The sequence below is a fragment of the Podarcis gaigeae genome (assembly GCF_964106915.1).
Source record: "Podarcis gaigeae genome assembly, chromosome: 3".
Taxonomy (NCBI): domain Eukaryota; kingdom Metazoa; phylum Chordata; class Lepidosauria; order Squamata; family Lacertidae; genus Podarcis; species Podarcis gaigeae.
The window spans coordinates 116,605,187-116,614,752 of NC_139680.1; the positions used below are offsets into that span (position 1 = coordinate 116,605,187).

At 47.3% G+C, this 9,566-nt stretch overlaps 1 long non-coding RNA gene across 2 annotated transcripts in view; it reads right to left on the reverse strand.

The window, feature by feature from the left end:
• Nucleotides 1–3,166, reverse strand: part of LOC310842121 — a 41,095-nt gene extending 37,929 nt beyond the window's left edge. Inside the window, exons 1-3 of one of the 2 annotated variants that reach the window (XR_014562891.1) lie at nt 2,530–3,166; nt 1,050–1,182; nt 144–291 (exon numbers count right to left, since the gene is read on the reverse strand). This is a non-coding gene — a long non-coding RNA (uncharacterized lncRNA). Of the gene's footprint in view, nt 1–143; nt 292–1,049; nt 1,183–2,529 lie in introns of those variants that run through there. The other variant, XR_014562890.1, reaches the window with a different exon arrangement.
• Nucleotides 3,167–9,566: the final 6,400 nt, after the last annotated feature.

Here is a 9,566-nt window from a genome sequence, read left to right on the forward strand (position 1 = left end):
CCTCTCCACAAACCAGGCCTGCTGACACCTCCTTCTCATGGACGTAAGGTGCCGTTTTGGGTTCTTACTAGCAATAACACTCATGCTTAGAAATGAAAAACAGAGGAGAAAAGGCTTTATGGATCTGCTTTTATTGAAAGGCACAAGCTCATGTGAGCCTTGAAATTGTTGCTTTTTTCAGTCTGGATGCTTTGGAGAAGAAGTCCCTAGCTGGGGATCAAGCGGGATCCAGCGGCTCTCAAAGAGAGGGAGCATCTTCCACTTTTCAAAGGCATCTATCACTCCTCCAGTCTAAAACACAGAAATCAGCAACAAAAAGATAACAGTTAACTCAGTTTCATAGCAAAGTGACCATGTTTGAGACACGAAAATACAAAGCAAGGCATGTTGGACAACAAGAAACATTTCATGATAATAAGCCATTGGGTAGGGATAGGTCTGTTTCAGTTTTTCATTTCCACAAACTATGAATTACATAGATTCACCTTTCAATGAGAATTAAATGCAGTCTCTCAGACACCCCTACCCCTGGGGGACTTTATTTTTTAGTTATAATTAAATATGTCACAGAATAGTGAGGGAGCTTTCAAGGTCTCCAATATTCTCCTGCAGACTGGATGTTATGCACGGCAGGGATTTCTTGTCTTTGTGGCCCTGAGGAAGAGTTCTGGGAAAACAGGAAGCTTGCTCACCATTTTGTGACAATGTTTTGAGAAACATGAGAGATACTGGCACCCTGGGGTTCATTCCGTCCAGTTGCTAATTTCTCTGCCAGGACCCAAGACAAAACTCTACTGAATCAGGTTCTTTCTTTAAAAGATAAAATAAGAATGAAGCTGCTTGGAATTGAAAGTGGAAGATTTGCATGGAATGTATGGGATGTGAAACTAAGGTAATCTTAAATGGTGGAGGATAGGACACCACACAGAGTAAGTGCCCAGCATCTGTTAAAGCTGCAGAATAGACATCCCTTAGGCACTGAGATAGACAATGGATGAAACTGCACAAGAAATTAAATGTGCCCATCCAAAATGGTAAGCTGAAATTACCTTTTGCAACAGGGATAATCATGCATACACCTTCCAATCCTTTTATATTTATTGGGACAACGTATAGGGTAGCAAGTACCATTGGCATTATGGCAAAGCCTAGCATTCCTAGGTTCCTGGTACTGTGCAGATCCTGTGCAAAGAGAGAAACAAACATAAGTGGGGAGAAGGAAGTTAAATCACAATAGAATGAAAGAGAACAGCAACTCCACAGCCCTTTGAACAGGAGTGGCTCTGTGACGCTCTGGGTGCTGTGGCATCCCAACTCCTACCCCCCACCCCCACCCCTGCCAGTGGCCACTGGTGTTTACCACCCTTGCTACATTCAGAAGAAGAAATCGTCAATCTGCTTATCCAGCTATTTGCTCATGAGTGGAGGGTGTCAGTCCACGAAACACGACAGCAAGAAGTGAGGCACACATGGCTTATACCTTATAGAGAAACTAAAGCCTGTAACTGAAGCCATCAGAGCCCCAAGAACTACCCAGAATAAAAGGCTCTATATTATATCAAGAAACATTTCCCCACTAATTAGAAACTTTATACCCCATTTTTTTTTGCAGACCTGTGGAGGAGACAAATCAAAATTTTATTTTGTAAAACATATTCCATAAATTTGCATAGAATTCCATAAAATCTAACCAAACTGAGAAAAGAAGAGGCTACATTTTGATTATCCTTACCAGTTTTACATGCGAAGCCATTTTCCATATATTAACAAAAAAGTAAAGGACTCTTTTGACAGTTAAGTCCAGTTGCAGACAACTCTGGGGTTGTGCACTCATCCCGCTTTACAGGCTGAGGGAGCCGGCGTTTGACCAGAGACAGCTTCCGGGTCATGTGGCCAGCATGACTAAGCTGTTTACCTTCCCACCAGAGTGGTACCTATTTATCTACTTGACTTTGATGTGCTTTCGAATTGCTAGGTTGGCAGGAGCTGCGACCGAGCAATGGGAGCTCACCCCACCGTGGGGATTCGAACCGCCACCTTACAATCAGCAAGTCCTAGGCACTGAGGTTTTACCCACAGCGCCACCTGCGTCCCCTTTTCCTTATATTACTCTGCCATAATGAAGTCAACATGTGAACATCAAAGCACAGCTGTCCTGAAAGGCAGCTCTCCCTCCAAGTAATGTGTTTAAAAAATGTACCTGAAAAAGTGTAATTTCATGACAAAAGCATGAAAATATAGGTTATAATAGGGGAAATTGCATAGCAGTTATGGGCATAATATGGGAGAAATTCAGCAACACAGTGCATATTTTCCCTAGTAGACACACTTTGGTAGGCAATTTTGTCAGATATATGCATTTTTATGCAAAGAATTCCCACTAAAGAGATTACCACTAAAGAAACGTCTCTAGACAGAAAAGTGAGCTTCCTTTGCAAGGCCACAAAACAGCAACTGTACTCCTCTCCCTCTTCCACCCCATAATAGGCTGGCAGGTGTCCCCCTGTCTTCTTCCTCTCCATCCCTTACCTGGGGAAGCCAGGAGCAGCAAAGAGAGAACTGCCAAGAACAGGTGAAGGATCTTCATGGCTCAGGATGAATTGTGGTGGCAAAGCCCAATTCCGGCTTTTAAGCCAAATGGAGCCCCAAAGCTTGCCAAGAGAGGGCAGGTAGGGAGAAGAAGATTTCATAATTGTACTTTCTTTGGGACGTTGTGACTTAGGCTGACGTGGAAGAGAGGGTTGCCAAAATCACGTGCCTCCGGAAAAGCACTCCTGCATTCGGTCAGTCATAGCAGTACCCACAGAAGTAAGATCACATACATTCAGGTCTGCTGTATTCATGTTTCAGAGCGAGATAGCTTGAATCAAATGAAACATTTATGAGGAGGATTCAATTCCTCACATAGGCAGTGCCCGGGGAATGTATCCCTCAGGTAAATGACTCACCCTTCACCTGTCCCCATCACATTGCTGGACCCTTGCGGTTACGTGAAGGAGAAGCACTTTTCACACGCTTGCCTCCCACAATGATTATTCTTAGTAGTAGCCCGTGCTGCCCCCCCCCCCCAAAAATGTTACTCTCATTTTCCTACTCATATTGAAATACTGCTCCTCAATCTGGCAAAACTTAGATTCACAAAATGTTTAGGGGTATGCGCACGCCTGCATCCCCCCAGTAAATAGCACCGGGAGTAGTAATAGCTTCAAACAGTTCTTCCAGGAAAAAAAGAAAATTCAAGTCCACTGATTGAAGAGGTTGAGTGGGACGTGCAGGGCAAGGAGATTTCAAAGGTGAAACGAAGGACTCTTTGCTTACTTGAAGGAAGGGCAATCTTCACATGGTCTCTTGTCCTTTTTCTCATTCTTGCAATCATCATCCTCATCCTTTTCCCCCTTTTTAACTGGACTTAACTTTCAGGGGTCTTTTACATTTACCTTTTAGTCCTCAGCTATTCAAACAAGATGGAGGGGAGAAGATCACAGTGAGCAAATGCCCAGCAGCTATTGAAGTTTTAGGATGGACAGTTATGGTGATCCCTTTCCCCTGAGATAAACAATAGAGGAAACTGCATATTAATGTAAACAATCAAATACCATGTGATTGAAGGATTCGAACAAGAAGAATTGGCAAAACTTCCCAGAGCAAAGCAATTAAAGACAGGGCTGATCCCAGAGCCTTGAGGCAGGTGAGGATGCTGCTTCAGGTGGCAGAAGCCCCTAACCAGGCACAATGCCCATGGGTGCCCCTCCTGCCCTGCTGCTTCTGCCAGTGGAGGAGAAGCACCAGCATCATCAGCACTGATTTTCGGCTGCCATTTGGGGCAATACAGGAAGTGCCGCCCTAGGCTGATTCTGCCATAGGTGTCTTTTGCAATGGACAAAGTATGAAAACAACTGGCAGCGCAACAAATTAAGCTTGCAATCAAAGGACAATGTATTCAGGGACCACTTAAGTAATTGATGCTTTGTGTAACTAATGGAACAGGTAGCTGGTACTCACTTCTCTATGAAAATGACATTCTTTGTAATAAAAAGGTTGCATTAGAGATACGTTGTACTACCAGTGGTTGTTTAATTAATTAAAAACCTGATTAAGACAACTGTAAATCTTGCAGGCTGTATAATCAACCTACATAATGACTATAATGAGTTTTGTTTTGGTTAATTCTGTTTCTGAAGGAATAGAATGGTTCTAAGACACGGAAGGGAGGGAAGAGGGAGGGAGGAAAGATGTGTTTGTTTTGATGCAGTTTTTACATAATGGATGAAATAATAAATTTTTAATGGAAATAGCAGACAAATGGATATAGCAGACAAATGCTATATTAAAGGAGGTTAAACTGGTACAGTAGCCCTTCTTTTCCCTCAAACCCTCCCTGGTCTTCCCTTCCATACCGGAGTTCCCTGATTTTCGCTTGAGCGAACGCGTCGTCTCTAGTAAGCCCGGTCAGTTCTCGTTTCCCAACCAACGCTCCCCCACACACCCATCGGTCCTCGGGAAACACGTGTCGGACCTCCGGCGGTCCCTCTCCTTCCATGTACTCCGGCTTCCTGGAGAGAGCATCTCCTCTTACGTTTTCCTCTCCCGGCACGTACCAGATCTCGAAGGAAAACTTGGAGAACTCCTGAGCCCATCGAATCTGTCTCTGGTTGAGTACTCGCACGGTCCTCCAGTATTCTAAGTTCTTGTGGTCAGTACAGACCTGGATCTTGTGCCGCGCCCCTATCAACAGATGTCTCCATTGCCGAAAAGCTGCATAGATCGCAAGCAGTTCGTGGTCATACACGGTATAGTTTTGCTCCGACTTGTTCAGCTTCCTTGAGAAAAAGGCACACGGTCTCCAGCTCTGCTTGGCCCCTGGCTGCAAAAGGACCGCCCCTATGGCTCAGTCGGACGCGTCCGTCTCCAGTTTCATGGGCTTCTCCAGATCAACGTGCAGGAGCTGCTCCTCCGAAGCAAACGCCTTCTTCAGTCTTTCAAAGGAATGCTGGGCACTTTCTGTCCACGCGAACTTCTTTTTGCTACTGAGACAATCTGTGATGGGCGCGGTTAAGTGAGCGAAGTTCTTTATGAACTTCCTGTAGAAGTTGCTGAATGGGGGCCTTCCATTCCAGCACTGCCTTCACCTTGCTTGGGTCCATAGCTAGGCCATTGTCTGACAACTTGTACCCAGAAACTTGACTTCTCTGGCGTGAAATTGGCACGTCTCTGACGTGTTGCTTCTCATTGTCCAAATAGATTAAGACGTCATCTAAAAAGGCTACGCAATTCTTGTACAGCAGGGGCCCCAACACGTGGTGCATGAAAGCTTGAAAGCAGGCGGAGCCCGATTGCAATCCAAATGGCATGACTAAGTACTCAAAAGCCCCTAGGGGGGTGAACATGATAGTTTTCCATTCGTCCCCCTCCCTTATCCTAATCAAATTGCACGTTCCCCTGAGGTCCAGCTTGGTAAAAAAATTCCCCTGCCTTACCCGTGTTAAAAAGTCATCAATCCTGGGCATTGGGAAGGTCACGGGTTCTGACTGGTGTTAATGCCCGGTAATCTACGACTAATCTGGGCTGATTAGTCTCCTTTTTGTCCACAAAGAACACCGGACTGCCCCCCACCGCCTTTGATTCCCTTATGAACCCCCTCTTCAGGTTCTTGTCAATAAATTGCCACAACTCCTGTATCTCCTGGTCGGACATGGCATACAGCTTACCCAGCGGCAGCTGAGCCCCTGGGAGTAAGTTGATTTGGCAGTCAAAGGGCCTATGGGGGGTAGCCTATCTGCCTCCATCTCGCTGAAGACTTCCTTCAGGTCAGCATATTGGGGTGGCCCCTCCCTTTTTAGTTCCACGGCCAGCCCAGCCACCCTGGTCACTGTCATTCTTGGGTTCTCCCCCCACAGACAGTGTTCCAAGCAGTAAGTTGACCCTAAGGTGACTGACCACTGATGCCATGACACTACTGGATCATGCAGTGCCAGTCAGCTCATTCCCAGTATTACTGGAGGTCCTGCCAGTGTGGCTATGTGAAAAGCGATGGTCTCCGTGTGCCTGGAAACCCTCATTCGCATTGGCGGGGTCTGGTGCGTCACTCCCCCCCCCCCCAGAAGTTCCCTGCCATCAATGGTGGTCATTTGCAAGGGAAAATCCAGGGGCAGCAGGTGGAGTTGGTGCTCTAGAGCGAAGTCTCTGCTGAAGAAATTGCAGGAGCTGCCCGAATCCAGCAGCCCCTCAAATTTGACTGGGTGCCCATTCGGGAGTTCTAGCACCACTTCTATGGCTATAGCTGCCTTGGGAGGGTCAGGCTGGGGCACTTCCATTGGTTGCTGGCCTGGCTGCTGCCCCTGCTGGTTGGCAGCCAGGCGTTGTCATTTCCCTGCGCCTGCCCTTCCTTCCCCTTCTCCTCACAGCCAGCAGCCCCCACCATCCCTTGCCAGGCCTTTCTTTGAGGGCAGACCCTGGCAAAATGTTCTGGCCACTGGCAGAGGAAACACTTCTTGGTGGTTTTCCAACCCTTCGCCTCCCTCTTGCGACCTTCACTGGAGTTTGAAACCTCTCTCTCTCACATGCGCCATCAATTTCCATTGGCTCAGCCACCTGGGAAAGCTGTCTCGGTATTTCAGGAATGTGGTAGTCATGGCAACGTTCCCCTCTCACTTCGCGTTTCTCCAGAGCCCGCACTTCCTGCCGTACTCCAATCGCAAGCACAGCCTTAGTCAGCTCATCCATCGACTGTGGGTGGGGCGTGCGGGACAACTCGTCTTTCACTTCGGGGGACAGACTCTCCTCAAACAACATTTGTATCGGTGCAGAGTCCAGATGCCAGCCGAGCCGGTGGATCAACATGGCAAAGCGCGACCAATAGTCTCTAACTGACTGGCTCTCCTGCTTGCACCCCATCAGTTCCCGCCGAGTCACACTTTGCTCCACTTCGCTGGAATACATCGCATTCATTGCCTGGAAGAATTTCTTAAGGTCCTTCAAGGCATCATTTTGCGTCGCCATTAGGGGCCTGATCCATTCACGCGCCCCATCCTCCAGATGCCCCACAATGTAAGCTACCCTCTCCCCATCATCAGCAAAGTCATTATTCTGCAGTTCCAAAGCATACTCTATTTCCGTTCGAAACACATTGTAGTCCTGGGGTTTCCCCCAAAACTTGTGTACCAGCCCCGGTACTTTCCTTGCGATGGGGGTGGGTCTGACCTACGCATCCTGAGCCCGTCCTTCATCCAGCCGTGCCGTCAGGAGAGCTACATGCTGTTCCAAGTCTCGATTCCTCTCTAAAAGACTTCGCACTTCAGCTGCTTGCTCCATCTCTCTGGCTGTCCTGGTTTGGCTCATCATGCTGCCTCTCTGGGGCTGCGCACAAGCTACGTCGGTGACTGACGGATTGCTGTAATGGTTCTAGGGGTTGCTCGTGCGTAAGTTGTCACCACTCCTGGCTAGGTTACCTGGGTGAACCCTTTCTGTCTAGACAGCCTCTCACCCGTGGCTGTCTCAATCGCTGGCAGAATCCGTCAGTGGGCGTTTCTTGAACTTCTTCCATAAAAGAAGTTCTTTGATGCCTAGTCTCCTCCTACTCTCCCTGCGCGGAAGTCTTCTGCGCAGGGAGGGTGTGGGCAGCGGAGGACCCGTGCTCTCCCCGCTGGTCTCTGGCGAGGAGTCCTGCAGCCCCCTCACCGATTCCCCCATCTGCCCCCCTTCTCCACTGGTGCTACGCTGATTTCCTTCCCCAGCAGATGGGCTGCCTCTCTCCCTACTGGGACCCTCTCCGGCATCCCTCTGGAGCCTTCCCTCCGCCTCTGGCTCTGATGGCAGTTCCCTGACACATCCCAATGAAAAGGAAATGCAAGAAAGCAAAGTGGCTGTCCAACAAGGCCTTACAAATAGCGGAGGAGAGAAGGCAAGCAAAATGTGGTTGGAGATAGTGAAAGATTCAGGAAATTGAATGCAGATTTCCAAAAAATAGCAAGGAGAGACAAGAAGGCCTTCTTAAACGAGCAATGCAAAGAAATAGAGGAAAACAACAGAATGGGAAGAACCAGAGCTCTGTTCAAGAAAATAACAAGCACTGTAAATAACATGGCTAGTGGAAGTGATGGTATTCCAGTTGAACTACTTAAAATTTTAAAAGATGATGTTGTTACGGTGCTACACTCAATATGCCAGGAAGTTTGGAAAGCTCAGCAGTGGCCAGAGGATTGGAGAAGATCTGTCTACATCCCAATCCCAAAGAAGAGCAGTGCCAAAGAATGCTCCAACTACCGCACAATTGCACTCATTTCACACGCTAGCAAGGTTATGCTTAAACTTCTACAAGGAAGGCTCAAGCAGTATGTGGACCGAGAACTCCCAGAAGTGCAAGCTGGATTTAGAAGAGGCAGAGGAACCAGAGACAAAATTGCAAACATGCGCTGGATTATGGAGAAAGCTAGAGAGTTCCAGAAAGACATCTACTTTTGCTTCATTGACTATGCAAAAGCCTTTGACTGTGTTGACCACAGCAAGCTATGGCAAGTTCTTAAAGAAATGTGAGTGCCTGATCACCTCATCTGTCTCCTGAGAAATCTCTATGTGGGACAAGAAGCTACAGTTAGAACTGGATATGGAACAACTGATTGGTTCAAAATTGGGAAAGGAGTATGGCAAGGCTGTATATTGTCTCCCTGCTTATTTAACTTATATGCAGAATTCATCATGCGAAAGGCTGGGCTGGATGAATCCCTAGCCGGAATTAAGATTGCTGAAAGAAATATCAACAACCTCAGATATGCAGATGACACAACCTTGATGGCAGAAAGTGAGGAGGAATTAAAAAACCTTTTAATGAGGGTGAAAGAGGAGAGCGCAAAATATGGTCTGAACATCAAAAACATCAAAAAAAGGAAGATCATGGCCACTGGGCCCATCACCTCCTGGCAAATAGAAGGGGAAGAAATGGAGGCAGTAAGAGATTTTACTTTCTTGGGCTCCATGATCACTGCAGATGGTGACAGCAGTCACGAAATTAAAAGACGCCTGCTCCTTGGGAGAAAGGCGATGGCAAACCTAGACAGCATCTTAAAAAGCAGAGACATCACCTTGCCAACCAAGGTCCGTATAGTTAAAGCCATGGTTTTCCCAGTAGTGATGTATGGAAGTGAGAGCTGGACCATAAAGAAGGCTGATTGCCGAAGAATTGATGCTTTTGAATTCTGGTGCTGGAGGAGACTCTTGAGAGTCCCATGGACTGCAAGAAGATCAAACACATCCATTCTTAAGGAAATTAGCCCTGAGTGCTCCCTGGAAGGACAGATCGTGAAGCTGAGGCTCCAATACTTTGGCCACCTCATGAGAAGAGAAGACTCCCTGGAAAAGACCCTGATGTTGGGAAAGATTGAGGGCACAAGAAGAAGGGGGCAACCGAGGACGAGATGGTTGGACAGTGTTCTCGAAGCTACAAACATGAATCTGACCAAACTGCGGTAGACAGTGGAAGACAGAAGTGCCTGGCGTGCTCTGGTCCATGGGGGTACGAAGAGTTGGACATGACTAAACGACTAAAAACAATGTGTTTATAAAATGTACAG